Here is a 16,164-nt window from a genome sequence, read left to right on the forward strand (position 1 = left end):
CTCTATTTCTTTGCACTGATCGCTGAAGAAGGCTTTCTTATCCCTCCTTGCTACTCTTTGGAACTCTACATTCAAATGGGTATATCCTTCCTTTTTTCCTTTGCTTTCTGCTTCTCTTCTTTTCACAGCTATTTGTAAGGCCTCCTCAGACAGCCATTTTGCCTTTTTGCATTTCTTTTTCTTGGGGATGGTCTTGATCCCTATCTCCTGTACAATGTCACAAACCTCCGTCCATAGTTCATATTTAGGGTGATGACATCAAGGAGTCATAACTGAACATAATCAGATGATCTTAAAACAATGATCTTCATATGTTAGGCTTATTAGCAGCCTCATATTTGCTTTTATTGGTAAGAGAACCAAATTTTAAGGGAAACCTACAGTTAAATGCTAGAATACTTTTTCCTGCTTTCAGTATTGTATTAAGGAAAATAGAAAAATTAGTGTTTACATAAATTGGTAATTTAATATCCTTGGAAAAATACAGGGGCTTCCCTGGTGGTCCAGAAGCTAGGACTCCACACTCTCAATGCAAGGGGCCCAGGTTTGATCCCTGGTTAGGAAACTAGATTCCACATGTCTCAATGCAAGATCCTGCATGCTGCAACAAAGACTTGGTGCAGCTAAATAAATAAATAAATAATTTTAAGTCCTTGGAAAAATCTAGATCAAAACTCAAAACAGCTCTATGTTTTTTATTTTCACAATGCCACAATTTTGCAGTGTGATAAAGCATAATTTATTCTATTAAAAAAAGAAGCTAGTAATATTACTAGTTTCTTACTTATCGAACATTAATGCTATAGTGCTGATGAGGGCACAAAGAAAGTTAAAATCAAATCCACTTGGTATCTTATCTATGCTGAATTAAATGAACTCTGGTAATTTTCACTATTGATTTCTGAAACCACAACTAAAATATGCTCAGCCTTAGATTTAATTATTACATTAAAAAATTAAATCCTTTAACAAAAATTACCATTAAGTTGCTACTAAAAACAAACATCTACTTTCAGCAAGTGATGGGGCTCCTAAATTTACAAGCCTCCTTTTTCTTCTTGAAATTAAGAGATTAAGTTCTCCTAGACTAAAGCTCAGATATGTCTCTACTGCTATCGATTAGACATCAGCCAACACTGGGTAAGTTTTAAGTAAGTACTGTTATTCAACGAGTCATGTCCAACTCTTTGCAATCTCATAGACTGTAGCCCGCCAGGCTCCTATGTCCATGGAATTCTCCAAGTAAGAATACTGGAGTGGGTAGCCATTCCCTCCTCCAGGGGATCTTAGTGACTCAGAGACTGAACTGGGGTCTCTAGCATTGCAGGAAGATTCTTTTCGTCTGAGCCACCAGGGAAGATATGTAAATGTTTCAAATTAAATATTATATTTTCCATAAGATACTTTTGATTAAATAGAATCAGAGAACTTCAAGGTAGAGGAAAAATTAAGCATTACTAGTCCAGCTTGCTTATTGTACATAAGAAACAGGAATGCTACATATTTACAAAATATGGGGAGCAACAGTTTGGAGAAATATTACTATAGCTGTTGTAATGGAGAAACGGAATTTATTACAACTACGAAACTCATATAATAGCAAAACTAAATAAAGCCTCTGATAACAGCTTTAGATATAAATTCTATTAAATACTGACACATATAGTTACCTATCACAAAAAATACACTAGAACAATATCATAACTTAGAAATATAAAATAAAATAGGGAGAGGACCTGAATAGACATTTTTCCAAATAAGACACACAGATAGTCAAAAGGCATAAGAAAAGATGCTCAACATCACTAATCATCAGAGAAATGCAAATCAAAATGACAATGAGATATAACGTCACACCTGTTAGATCTAATATCAACAAAAAGACCGTAAGTAACAGACTGGCAGGGATGTGGAGGAAGGGTAACTCCTGTGCATAGTTGGTGGAAATGAAAACTGGTGGAACCAGTGGGGAAAACATCATGAAGCATCCTCAAAAAACTAGAACTACCATATGATCCAGCAATTCCAATCCTGGGTATAGATATAAAGAAAACAAACACTAATTCGAAAAGATATAGGCACCCCAATGTATCTAAGAGCATTATTTATAATAGCCATAAGCAGTCTTAAGTGTCCATCAACAGATAAATGGATATTTTGCCATTTGCAACAATGTGGATGGACTTGGAAGGTATTATTATGCTTAAGTAAAGTCAAACAGAGAAAGACACATATTATGTGATATGACTTACTTAAAAAAATAAACTTGAATATAACAAAAAAGAAGGAGATTCAGAGATACAGAGAAAAAACTAGTGTTCACCAATGGAGAGAGGGAAGAGGGGAGGGGCATGATAGAGGTGGGATTAAGAGGTACAAAGCACTATGAATAAAATAAATAAGCTATAAGGATAGCATAGCACAGGGAACACAGCCAGTATTTTATAATAACTATAAATGGAGTACAACCTTTAAAACTTGTGAATCACTATGTTACGCATATGAAACTTATAAACTACACCTCAAAACAAACAAAAGAATAAAACATTAAAATGCGAGACAAAAAAGAATTATCAATGTATTAAAAAATATGATTATTCAGAAAGAACTTTAATTTAGTACTACCATTCTAGACAAGTGTAATTTAAAGTTTTCATTTTCCAGTACTCTATTGCGGTAAAAATTCAGCTATAAAGGTAAACTGTGATAAGCTGAGATGCATATTTTAACCCATAGAGCAACTTCTAAAAAATAACTTGTAAAAGTGGCAAAAAAAAAAAAAAGAGAGGAATTTAAATGGTACACTAAAATAATATTCAACACAAAAGAAGGCAGTTTTCATTCCAGTCCCAAAGAAGGGAAATGCCAAGAATGTTCAACATGCTAAGTAGCTTAAGTTGTGTGCGAGCCTATGGATTGTAGCCTGTTAGGTTCCTCTGTCCAAGGGATTCTCCAGGCAAGAATACTGGAGTGGGTTTCCATTTCCATCTACAGGGGATCTTCCCAACCCAAGGACTGAACGCCTATCTCTTAAGTATCCTGGATTGGCAGATGGGTTCTGTTCAAACTATCACACAATTGCATTCATTTTACATGCTAGCAAGGTTATGCTCAAAATCCTTCAACCTAGGCTTCAACAGTACGTGAACCAAGAACTTCCAGATGTACAAGCTTAATTTAGAAAAGCCAGAGGAATCAGAGATCAAACTGCAAATATCCTTTCAGTTCAGTTCAGTCGCTCAGTCGTGTCTCACTCTTTGTAACCTCAAGGACTGTAGCACACCAGGCTTCCCTGTCCATCACCAACTAACAAGAGTTTACTCAAACCCATGTCCACTGAGTCCGTGATGCCATCCAACCATCTCATCCTCTGTCATCCCCTTCTCCTCCTGCCTTCAATCTTCCCCAGCATCAGAGTCTTTTCCAATGAGTCAGTTCTTCATATTAGGTGGCCAGAGTACTGAGTTTCAGCTTCAACATCAGTCCTTCCAATGAATAGTCAGGACTGATTTCCTTTATTGACTGGTTGGACCTCCTTGCAGTCCAAAGGACTCTCAAGAGTCTTCTCCAACACCACAGTTCAAAAGCATCAATTCTTCGTTGCTCAGCTTTCTTTATAGTCCAATTCTCATATCCATACATGACTACTGGAAAAACCATAGCTTTGACTAGATGGACCTTTGTTGGCAAGGTAACGTCTCTGCTTTTTAATATGCTGTCTAGGTTGGTTCTAACTTTTCTTCCAAGAAGCAAGCATCTTTTAATTTAATATCTTTTGGATATTAAATATCCTTTGGATCATTTCCTCTGGATCATAGAAAAAGCAAGGGAATTCCAGAAAAACATCTATTTCTGCTTCACTGACTACTCAAAAGCCTCTGTCTGTGTGGATCACGAACTGTGGAAAATTCTTAAGAGGGATGGGAATACCAGACCACTTTACCTGCCTCCTGAGAAACCACTATGCAGGTAAAGAAGCAACAGTTAGAACCAGATGTGGAACAATGGAATGGTTCCAAATTGGGAAAGGAGTACATCAAGGTTGTATACTATCATTCTGTTAATTTAACTTATATGCAGAGTTCATCAGGTGAAATGCTGGGCTGGATGAATCACAAGCTGGAATTAAGACTGCCGGTAGAAATATCAATAACCTCAGACACGCAGATGACACCACTCTTATGGCAGAAAGTAAAGAGGAACTGAAGTGTCTCTTGATGAAGGTGAAAAAGTAGAGTTCAAGCTGGCTTAAAACTCAACATTCAATAAACTAAGATCATGCCACCCAGTTCCATCACTTCATACCAAACAGATGGGGGAAAATGGAAACAGTGTCAGATTTTATTTCCTTGGCTCCAAAATCACTGTGGATTACATTGCAGCCACAAAATTGAAGATACTTGCTCCTTGGAAGAAAAGCTATGACAAATCCAAACAGCATATTAAAAAGCAGAGATATCGATTTTCCAACAAAGGTCTGGATAGTCAAAGCTATGACTTTTCCAGTAGTCATGTATGGATGTGAGAGTTGGTCCATAAAGAAGGATGAGTGTCAAAGAATTGATGTTTTCAAACTGTGGTGCTGGAAAAGACTCTTGAGAGATCCTTGGATGACAGGGAGATTAAAAGAGTCAATCCTAAAGGAAATCAACCCTGAATATTCATTGGAAGGACTAATGCTGAAGCTGAAGCTCCAATACTTTGGCCACCTGATGTGAAGCGCCAATTCATTGGAAAAGATGATGCTGAGAAGAATTAAGGGCAGGAAGAACAGGGGATGACAGAGGATGAGACGGTTGGATGGCATCACCAACTCAATGGACATGAGTCTGTGCAAACTCCAGGAGATAATGAACGACAGGGAAGTCTGGCATGCTGCATGCAGTCCATGAGTTGCAAAGAGTTGGACACAACTTTGTGACTGAACAACAAGCATAAATTCAATCATATCAATAATCACATTAAATGGGAATAGACTGAACATGCCACTCAAAAGGCAAGATTAAAATAATGGATAAACCATCCAGACCAAACTGACATTACTTCCACAAAAGACAGACTTTAGATGCAAAGATGCAAAGATACAAATAGGTTGGAAGTAAAAGAATGGAAAAGATATTCCATATGAACAGCAATGAAAAGAAAGCTCAAGTGGCTATAGTAATAGCAGATGAAATAGATGAAATAAACAGTAAGAAAGACAAAGAGAGATCATTTCATAATGATAGAAGAGTCCATAATTATATTGGGAAGATACAGCATTTACAAATGTATTCACTCATACGTAACAAGAGAACCACCAATACATGAAGCAAAAACTTAAAGAATGAAATTGAATGAACAGAACTAGACAGAAAATCAGAAAGAATCCAAAAGACTTGAACAACACTATCAACCAACTTGACCTAACTTACATTTATAAACACTCCACCCAGACTGTTCAGAGACACATTCTTTTTAAGCACACATAGAACATTCTCCAAAACTGACCACATTTTGGGCCACAAACAAATCTAAACAAGTTTAGAATCATAAAAAGGATGTTTCCTGATAATAATAGAATAAAATTAAAAATCCATAACAAATAAATCTGGGAAAACTTCCAGATCAAAGAAGATAACAGAAGGGAAATAAAAATATTTTGAACTGTAAAAATGAAAAGATAACACCCGTGGCAGATTCGTGTTGATGTATGGCAAAACCAATACAATATTGTCAGTAATTAGCCTCTAGTTAAAATAAATAAATTTAAATTAAAAAAAAAAAGAAAACACATCAAACTTTGTATGTTACAACTGAAGCAGTATTTACATTACAGTATTTAGATTTAAGTACCTGTCTTTGAATAGTCTCAAGCCAATAACCTAAGTTTCTATGCCTTAAGAAACCAGAAAAAAGCAAATTAAATCCAAAGCAAGAAGAAACAGTAAAAATTCAAGTAAAAATGAATGAAATAAACCTCAAAAAGACAAGAGAAACATCAATGAATTCAAAATTTGGTTCTTTGAAAAAAAAATTTAAAAATTGACAAACCCTTACAATGATGAAAAAATAAGAGACGAGCAGGTACCACTTACGAAAATTAGAAATGGCAAAGAAGAAACCACTACTGATTCTATAGAAATTAAAAGGATCACAATGGAATATTGTGAACAACTTTAAACCAACAAATTAGGGAACTTACATTAAAAAGAAAATACTAGAAAGATACAACTACCAGAACTGACTACAAGAAACAGAAAATCTGAATAAATCTGTAACAGTTAAGGACACTGAGCTACATATTAAAAATCTTCACACTAAGAAGTCTTGAAACAAATGGTTCAACTGATGAAGCTTATGAGATATTTAAGAAATGACTTGTTCTCTGAGGTCATTATTACCTTATACCAAACCTAGACATAAACATAGGAAAACTGTAGATCAATATCCTTCTTAAAAAATTAGCTAACTGAATTCATCACTATACTAAAATGGACTATATGTTATCACCCAGTGAGATTTATCCTGAGAATGCAAGGTAGGTTTAATGATCCGACGATCAATTAATTAATACAAAAACTATATTCACAGAATAAAGAACAAGAACTACATGATCATTTCACTGAGATGCAGAAAAAGCACATGACAAATTACTCAACATTGTACCAAAAATGCTCAAAAAACTAGAAACAGAACTTCTTCAACTACTTACAGGACACCTATAAAAAGTCTACAACTAACATTATACTTAATGATGAAGTCTTTCCCCCAAATAGCAGAAGAATAAAGATGTCTACTCTTATTACCTCTTCTGAATGTTGTACTGTAGATCCCAGCCAAAGCAGCAAAGACAGGAAACAATAAACTTTAAAAATTAAATTAAAAGCTATTATGTACATTCTGACTAGAAGAGGCAGTCTACTCCAGTATTCTTGCCTGGAAAACCTCACTAACAGAGAAGCCTGGTGGGCCATAGTGTATAGGCTTGCAAGAGACAGACATGACGTAGCAACTGAACAACAAAACTTGTTATTACCAGATCACATTAGACTGCATATGGAAAATCCTAAGAAATCATTCAAAAACTACTAGAACTAAGAAACGAACTTAGCCAGGTCACAAGGTATAAGATCAAAGTATAAAAATCAACTACATTTCTATTGTCTAGTAAATATGTGAAAATGAAAATAAGAAAAACAATTCCATTCAAAATAGCACCACAAAGAATATTTAGGAAAAAAACTTTTTAAAGAAGTTACAAGGGTTGGAGGAGGGAGGCGTGGTGATTAAATAAAGGCAATAAAAGGTATCCCTGTGCTGACAGAAATGTTCTGTACCTTGACTGTTTTAATCTCAAAATCTCAACTATGATACTTATTGTACTGCACTTTTACAAGATGTTACCATTGGAAGAAGCCGTACAAAGGATCTCCCTGTAGTATTTCTTAAACCACATGTCAATTTACAATTATCACAAAATTAAAAGTTCGATTTTGGCGACTTCCCTAGTAGCCAATAGTTGAGCATCTGCCTTGCAGTGCCAGGGGATAAGGATCTGATCCCTACTCAGGGAATTAAGATTCCACATGCCACCTCCTCAAATTAAAAAAAAAAAAACACCTCAGACCCTTACCCCACACCATTCACAAAAATTAATTCAAATGGATCAAAGACCTAAATGTAGAACCTAAAACAATATAACCACTTAAGAAAAATATAAGAGAAAACCTTTGACTCTTGGTTTAGGCAAAGAGTTCTTAAATAACATAAATATGAGTAAATGATAAAACTGATAAACTGGAGTTCTCTTAAAGTTAAAAACTTTGACACTTTAATAGACACCAACAAGACAAGAAAAAGACAAACCACAGACTAGAAAAAATAATAAGGAAATCATATTTTTGGCAATACCCATGTATCAGAACACAAACTTTCTCAACTGAATAAGACAAGAATCCAGTTTAAACAGAGAAAAGACTTGCTGGAAAAGACATTTCACCAAAGAAGACACATAAATGACTTAAAAGCACAAAGACACACTCAACATTATTAGTCATTGAGAATATGCTAACTGAAAACACAATGAGATATTACAACACATTCACTAAACTGGTCATGATCAAAAAGAGATCGTATCAAATGCTGTGTAAAATATGGAGAAATTAGAACCCTTAACATTGCTGGTAGGAAGGTATAGCCACTTTGCAACACAGTTTGGCAGTTTCTTAAAAAGTTAATTTATCATACGACTCAGCAATTCCATTCTTGGGAACCTAAGTGAAAACATACATCACGAAAAGACCTGTCCATGAATGCTCAATGGGCTTCCCGAGTAGCTCAGTCAGTAAAGAAATTCCCTGCAATGAGCGAGACCTGGGTTTGAGTCCTGGGTCAGGAAGATCCCCTGGAGAATGAAATGGCAACCCACTACAGTGTTCTTGCCTGGAGAATCCCATGGACAGAGGAGCCTGGCAGGCTACAGTCCATGGGGTCGCAACAGTCAGACATGACTTAACGCTATTTTTCTTTATGAGTATTCAAAGAAACATTATTCATAAAAGTAAAAAACTGGAAATGATCCACATGTCTATCAACCAGTGAAAGAATAAACTAAACATAGCATATTAATACAATGAAATATCATTTAGCAATAAAAAAGAACAAAATACCAATACATGCTATGGCACGAATGAACCTCAAAAACATTATGCTAAGTGAAAGAAGCCAGGTACAAAAGACTACATATATGGTATGATTCCCTTTAGATGAAATGTCCAGAAAAAAGTAGAGAAATAGAAAGTAGAGGAGTAGTTGCTTGAGGCTGGGCAAGGGGGTGTAGGAGTGAGAACTAACCACATATAGGCTTGTAGGGTGATTTGGTTTATCATGTCCAAGTCCTAAAACTGAATTGTGTTGATGATTGTACAACTCTAATAAATGTTTACTAAAAATCATTAAATTGCAACATATACTTGCAACAGGTGACTTTTATATTACGTAAACTATACCTCGATATGCCAATGCCAAAGAATGCTCAAACTACCGCACAACTGCACTCATCTCACACACTAGTAAAGAAATGCTCAAAATTCTCCAAGCCAGGCTTCAGCAATACATGAACCATGAACTTCCAGATGTTCAAGCTGGTTTCAGAAAAGGCAAAGAAATCAGAGATCAAATTGCCAACATCCGCTGGATCACTGAAAAAGCAACAGAGTTCCAAAAAAACATCTATTTCTGCTTTATTGACTATGCCAAAGCCTTTGACTGTGTGGTTAACAATGAACTGTGGAAAATTCTGAAAGAGATGGGAATACCAGACCACCCGACCTGCCTCTTGAGAAACCTGTATGCAGGTTAGAATGGGACATGGAACAACAGACTGGTTCCAAATAGGAAAAGGAGTACGTCAAGGCTGTATGCTGTCACCCTGCTTATTTAATTTATATGCAGAGTACATCATGAGAAATGCTGGGCTGGATGAAGCACAAGCTGGAATCAAGATTGCCAGGTGAAATATCAATAACCTCAGATATGCAGATGACACCACCCTTATGGCAGAAAGTGAAAAAGAACTAAAGAGTCTCTTGATGTGAGCGAAAGAGGAGAGTGAAAAAGTTGGCTTAAAGCTCAACATTCAGAAAACTAACATCATGGCATCTGGTCCCATCACTTCATGGCAAAAAGATGGGGAAGTAGTGGAAACAGTGGCTGAATTTATTTTGGGGGGCTCCAAAATCACTGCTGATGGTGATTGCAGCCATGAAATTAAAAGACGCTTACTCCTTGGAAGGAAAGTTATGACCAACCTAGACAGTGTATTAAAAAGCAGAGACATTACTTTGTCAACAAAGGTCCGTCTAGTCAAGGCTATGGTTTTTCCAGTGGTCATGTATGGATGTGAGAGTTGGACTGTGAAGAAAGCTGAGTGCTGAAGAATTGATGCTTTTGAACTGTGGTGTTGGAGAAGACTCTTCAGAGTCCTGTGGACTGCAAGGAGATCCAACCAGTCCATCCTAAAGGAGATCAGTCCTGGGTGTTCATTGGAAGGACTTATGTTGAAGCTGAAACTCCACTACTTTGGCCACCTGATGGGAAGAGCTGACTCACTGGAAAAAACCCTGATACTGGGAAAGATTGAGGGCAGAAGGAGAAGGGGACAACAGAAGATGAAATGGTTGGATGGCATCACCGATTCAATGGACATGAGTTTGGGTAAACTCCAGGAGTTGGTGATGGACAGGGAGGCCTGGTGTGCTATGGTTCATGGGGTTGCGATGAGTCGGACATGACTGAGCGACTGAACTGACAGAACTGATTTTTCCATAGGTCGTTTTTTCTTTAAAGATAATCATACATAATTTTTAAAAAACTTGTACATATTAGGCATATACTAAGAATTTCTTGGAATTCAAACAGAAACACTGATTTGGTGGTATCAACTAGCTCTAACCTGCACCTGACTAAAACTTTCGGTGAGGAATAAGGAACGCAATCATCTTATTTAAGCAAGCTCATTGCCTGTCACATGTAAAGACTATTTCACTTTCCCTATGATGGCAGTTACAGTCAATACAATTACTTTGCTTTGAACAGAATCACTGACATGTAGGAGAGGGAAGGCATCTTTATAAATTACCCAGTCCAATCCCTTTGTCGTACATATGAGCAAAGAGATGAAATGACACATTCAAGAGCATACGTGCAAGGTTAATTGTAAAATCCCAGTACAATTCCAGTCTCCTGACTCTGCTCATTCTGTGCACTATGATTTTATTGAAAGAAGAAAATGGTAGATTATAAAGAAGAAATAATAGGGAACTTCTTTGCATTTCTAGCCTGGAGAATTCCATAGACTATATAGTCCACAGGATCGCAAAGATTTGGGACACGACTGAGAGACTTTCACTTTCAATAACTGGGAAAATATCCAGGAAACAGTTAAACAAATGATTAATTGTTCACTCGTATGAGCAAATCTCTTGTAATCCCAATGTTGATTCCTTTTGTTTTCTAGAAAAAAGGAAAGAAACTCTGAGCCCTTTACGTATTTATTATCTCATTTAGTACTCAAAATATCCTCATGAAGAGAATTACTTAAGAACTGGAGAAACTGAGATTCAAAATAAGTAACCTGTCATAGTTACCAGAAATCTTACAAATAAATGATAAAGCTAGAATTAAGAAAACCAAACTCATCTGATTTCAAAGCCAATGCCCATTTTTCCACACTTCTTTCAGACACTTCACAGCAGTAACCTCCAAATAATTCCTTTCAACAGTTTGTGCTTACATCTCCAAAATATAAGAATTATGCTTATTAGAAAAGTCACAGCAAAATAGGCATTTTAAAAGGATAAGGTTTTTTTTTTTTTTAATGTCTACAGGTTCTAATTTCCTCTGCTTTTGCACAATAAGCTTAAAGCACATCCCCAGTACTACCTTTCTATACTTTTTCCAGTACACATTCACCACTTTGGAAACTGCAAGATACTATTCCAGAATTGAATACCATCCTCCTTTGAAATTTTCTCCTATTCTTGACACTTTACCCATATTTAGAGCTTTAATTCCTGTAGTTCTAATTCAATTAATTCCTTTATTAAACTTGTATTTTTTCTATTCTTATTCTATTCTTGCACTCATATCCACTGAAAATCTTCAACAGCTCCATCAATAAAGCTGGAGTTTTATAAAAATCAGTTTTTATAACGAGAATGGACATGTGGACACAGATGGGGAAGTGGGGTGGGATGAATTGGGAGATTAATTCTGACATAAATACACTGCCATATGTAAAATAGCCAGTGGGAACCTGAGCTCAGCTCGGTGCTGTGATGATCTAAATGGGTGAGATGGGGTAGGAGAGGGAGGGAGGGGATATATGTATACATGTGGCTGTCACTGTATAGCAGAAACTAATACAACATTGTAAAGCAATTATACTCCAATAAAAAAGAGTTTTTTACATGTCTGTGAAGAAACTGTAAAAAGAATTGAAAACTATAATGTTTCTGACAGACAATGTTTTGTTAAAAGGTTTACAGTGCTCAGGTAGGGGAAAGAATCAGGGAACCAAAAAAAATTATGTTCGTAATACTAACATTGGTTTTTAAAAAATATTTGGACTGAAAGCTCTGACGCAGTACATCAAATGTCACACTATCGCAAAAGTTATGCTGGTTATTCTGTACTCTGGTTGACGCTCCTGCTCAGCTTTCTGGCCATCTTCACCAAGTGGCACTCCCTGATGCACCCATCTTGGACCACACAGACCAGTGAGTTGAACACCTCCCAAGTAATCTCCATCAACACCACATAAACAATGCTGAGACCTTCCTGAATTCTTGACTCAAAATCTTGAAACATAAGAAAATGACTGTTAAATTTAAGTCACACTGAACTCCAGAGTATTTTGTTACACAGCAGCAGATAACTGGAATAGTCATTAACATTTTTATTAAGTCAGCAAGAAAGAAATTGAATAAACCTATATTTTCTTTTCCTTTTTGGAAACCAAATATATGTACTCTTTTACACTTATTTCCCACTTTACTCCTTAAACCTTAAATGACAACATACAACTATTTTAATCCTTAACTTTCTGATTATGATAGCAAATTTCAATATGTAATACAATATTCTAAAGTTTCTGTCAACAGAAAAATCTCATTTTGTATTTAAAGAAAATTTTGTACACTGAGAAATTAATAAATTACAAAGAAACAAGCAACTTCTCACCATTTAAAAAATACTTAATCAACTAAAGCATAAAGTAACTTCCATCTAGAAAACAAACAAATGACACAATTAAGAGGAAGTAGCAGTATGGCCCTGGGAAGACTGTAAGGGAGTGATACACTCAAATAAGGAAAAAATGAGAATAATAAATGAAAAACAAATGCAGAGTCTGCTGTCACTATCCTATCCAACCAACTGGTATTTTAAAAATTACTTGATGAATATCTGTAAAAAGGGTCAACATCCAGAACACTGAAAATACCAAATGCTAGTGATGATGTGAAGCAATAGGAACTCTGATTTACTACAGAACGAATGCAAAATAGTACGGCTACTTTGGAAGCCAGCTTGACAATTTCTTAAAAAATTAAACATACAATCCAGCAATTGCATTCCTTGGTATTTACCCCCAAAAGGTGAAAACATGTCCATACAAAAAAGCTACACACAGATGTTTATATATTTTATTCTTAATTGCCAAAATTTGGAAGCAACCAGGATGTCCCCCCACGGGTGAATGAATAAACTGTGATATATCCAAACAATGAAATATTATTTGTGCTCTTATTAAGCCATTAAGACATGGAAGAAACTTAAACGCATATTCAGTTCAGTTCAGTCGCTCAGTCATGTCCAACTCTTTGCGACCCCATGAACCGCAGCACGCCAGGCCTCCCTGTCCATCACCAACTCCCTGAGTCCACCCAAATCCATGTCCATTGAGTCGGTGATGCCATCAAACCATTTCATCTTCTGTTGTCCCCTTCTCTTCCTGCCCTCAATCTTTCCCAGCATCAGGGTCTTTTCAAATGAGTCAGCTCTTCGCATCAGGTGGCCAAAGTACTGGAGTTTCAGATTCAGCATCAGTCCCTCCAATGAACACCCAGGATTGATCTCCTTTAGGATGGACTGGTTGGATCTCCTTGTAGTCCATGGGACTCTCAAAGAGTCTTCTCCAACACCACAGTTCAAAAGCACCAATTCTTCGGCGCTCAGCTTTCTTTATAGTCTAATTCTCACATCCATACACGACCACTGGAAAAACGCATATTATTAAATGAAAAAAGCCAATTTAAAAGGCTACGTATGGTATGATTCCAAATATATGACATTCTGGAAAAGGCAAAATTATGGAGCAAATAAAAAGAGATCAGAGATTGACAGGGATAGGGAGATGGGGAAGAGAAACAGACATATAAAGAAAGCACAGAAAAATTTTAGGGCAGTGAAAATATTCTGTTAAGATATTATAATGAAAAAAAAAAAGATATTATAATGATACATATATGTTACTACACTTATGCCCAAATCCACAGAATGTACTGAATATAACACCACAGCTTTGAGTGATTATCATGGGTCAATGTAGGCTTATCCTTAGTTTAAAAAAAGAAAAAGGTACCATTCTGGTGAATGATTTTGATAATAGGTAGGAAAGGCTACACATGTGTGGGAGAAAGGGTAAATCTCTGTAGCTTCTCCTAAATTTTGTTGTAAACCTATAACTGTTCTTTCAAGTCTTTTTAAAAATTGGTTGATTTAACAGTCAAATAATGGGAATTAAAAAATGACATGTATATCAGTTAATGTGACAGCATTAAGACCAAAGAACATAAATGTAATATACACATAGTTATTACTTATGCAAGTCATTTACTATTTTGAGGTCTATTTTTCTATCTGCAAGTTGGGATAGTTGCTGCAACCTTACTGGTCACTGATGATCAGAAACAACATACACAGAGCACCTTGCACCGTTTTAGCCCCAGTGCTGAATGAGAAGTGCAGTAGTACAGCTTTAAATTATTATTATTACTATGAGGAAAAGGCATAAAATAATATATAACACCTATAACAAGCAATCAAATAATAGAAATTAGAAGGCAACCAAATCTAAAATGTAACCAACATAAAATGCTATGGTCACATTCATTTTACTAGTATTCAGAGCCTACTATAACTTCGAGGTACAATGCTACTATAAGAAAGAACAGACTGACAGAAGCATTTTACTGCTGCTACTGCTGCTGCTAAGTCACTTCAGTCGTGTCCGACTCTGTGTGACCCCATAGACGGCAGCCCACCAGGCTCCCCCGTCCCTGGGATTCTCCAGCCAAGAACACTGGAGTGGGTTGCTATTTCCTTCTCCAATGCATGCAAGTGAAAAGTGAAAGTGAAGTCGCTCAGTCGTATCCGACTCTTAGCGACCCCATGGACTGCAGCCCACCAGGCTCCTCCGTCCATGGGATTTTCCAGGCAAGAGTGCTGGAGTGGGGTGCCATTGCCTTCTCCGAGAAGCATTTTAAGGCTAACTCAATTCTATTCTAGGCTAATCGTTGAGAATATGGTAATTATAGAAGTGGCTTTCTGTCACTGACAAAAGTGAAATCTTAAGAAAAAGTGTAGTTAACTAAAATCAACATAAAATAATTAATTGTAATAAAAAGAAAAATTCTCCCTTGCAAAACAGGTTACTAAAAGTCAACAAAGATGTATGTGACAAATGCTCAAAAGTGGTTAAGATTTTTGTGAAGAGAGCCAAAGAGATCAAGTCAGGAAAAAATACTTATTCTCACAGGAATAACGAGATGAGGAAGTTACCGAATGAACTGGATTAGGAATAGGTATAAGAAAACATTCACAAATGAATACCTAGCAAAATGAGCAAAGCAAAAGATTAAAACAAATTTATGACCCAGAAGACTAGAAGAGTATGCAATACTGGGTTCTTGGTGTATTTGCAAAGAATGGAAGAAAAAAAAGAAATCAAGAAATGTGAGTGGAACATGGGAAAATGAACAGATAACACAAACCAAAAGTTACGCAGGATGTAAGGTACTTTCTCTTGGCACAGCCTCAAAAAGAAATAGACTTCAACCAACAGGAATAGTGGCAAGAACAGAGGTTTTAATTATAATTCCACCACTTACATGACTTTGGATTATTTAATTAGCCTCTTCAATGCTAAGTCACTTCAGTCATTTCTGACTCTGTGCGACCCCATAGACGGCAGCTCACCAGGCTACCCCGTCCCTGGGATTCTCCAGGCAAGAACACTGGAGTGGGTTGCCATTTCCTTCTCCAATGCATGAAAGTGAAAAGTGAAAGTGAAGTCGCTCAGTTGTGTCCGACTCCTAGCAACCCCATGGATTGTAGCCTAACAGGCTCCTCCGTCCATGGGATTTTCCAGGCAAGAGTACTGGAGTGGGGTGCCATTGCCTTCTCTGAGCCTCTTTAAAGGTCTTAGCAAATATAAAGAGATAATAGTACCCAGTGCACAGTTATTTTAAAGATTAAGTGAGATAACGTATACAAAAATCAGTGAGAAGACAGTAAACACTGTCTTTTGAGATTCTATAGTAGAAAAGGTGTTTTAACTTCCCACTTTACGTTTATGAAATACCTGTGTAAGTAGACAAAATGACTTGCTTAATAACACTG

At 36.4% G+C, this 16,164-nt stretch overlaps 1 protein-coding gene across 3 annotated transcripts in view; it reads right to left on the reverse strand.

Annotated features, from left to right (window-relative positions):
* The window catches only part of NIPBL (NIPBL cohesin loading factor), a 204,324-nt gene that overhangs the window by 135,967 nt on the left and 52,193 nt on the right, over nucleotides 1-16,164 (reverse strand). The gene's annotated exons all lie outside the window — the stretch shown is intronic.

This window comes from Bos indicus, chromosome 20 (assembly GCF_029378745.1).
Source record: "Bos indicus isolate NIAB-ARS_2022 breed Sahiwal x Tharparkar chromosome 20, NIAB-ARS_B.indTharparkar_mat_pri_1.0, whole genome shotgun sequence".
Lineage (NCBI taxonomy): Eukaryota > Metazoa > Chordata > Mammalia > Artiodactyla > Bovidae > Bos > Bos indicus.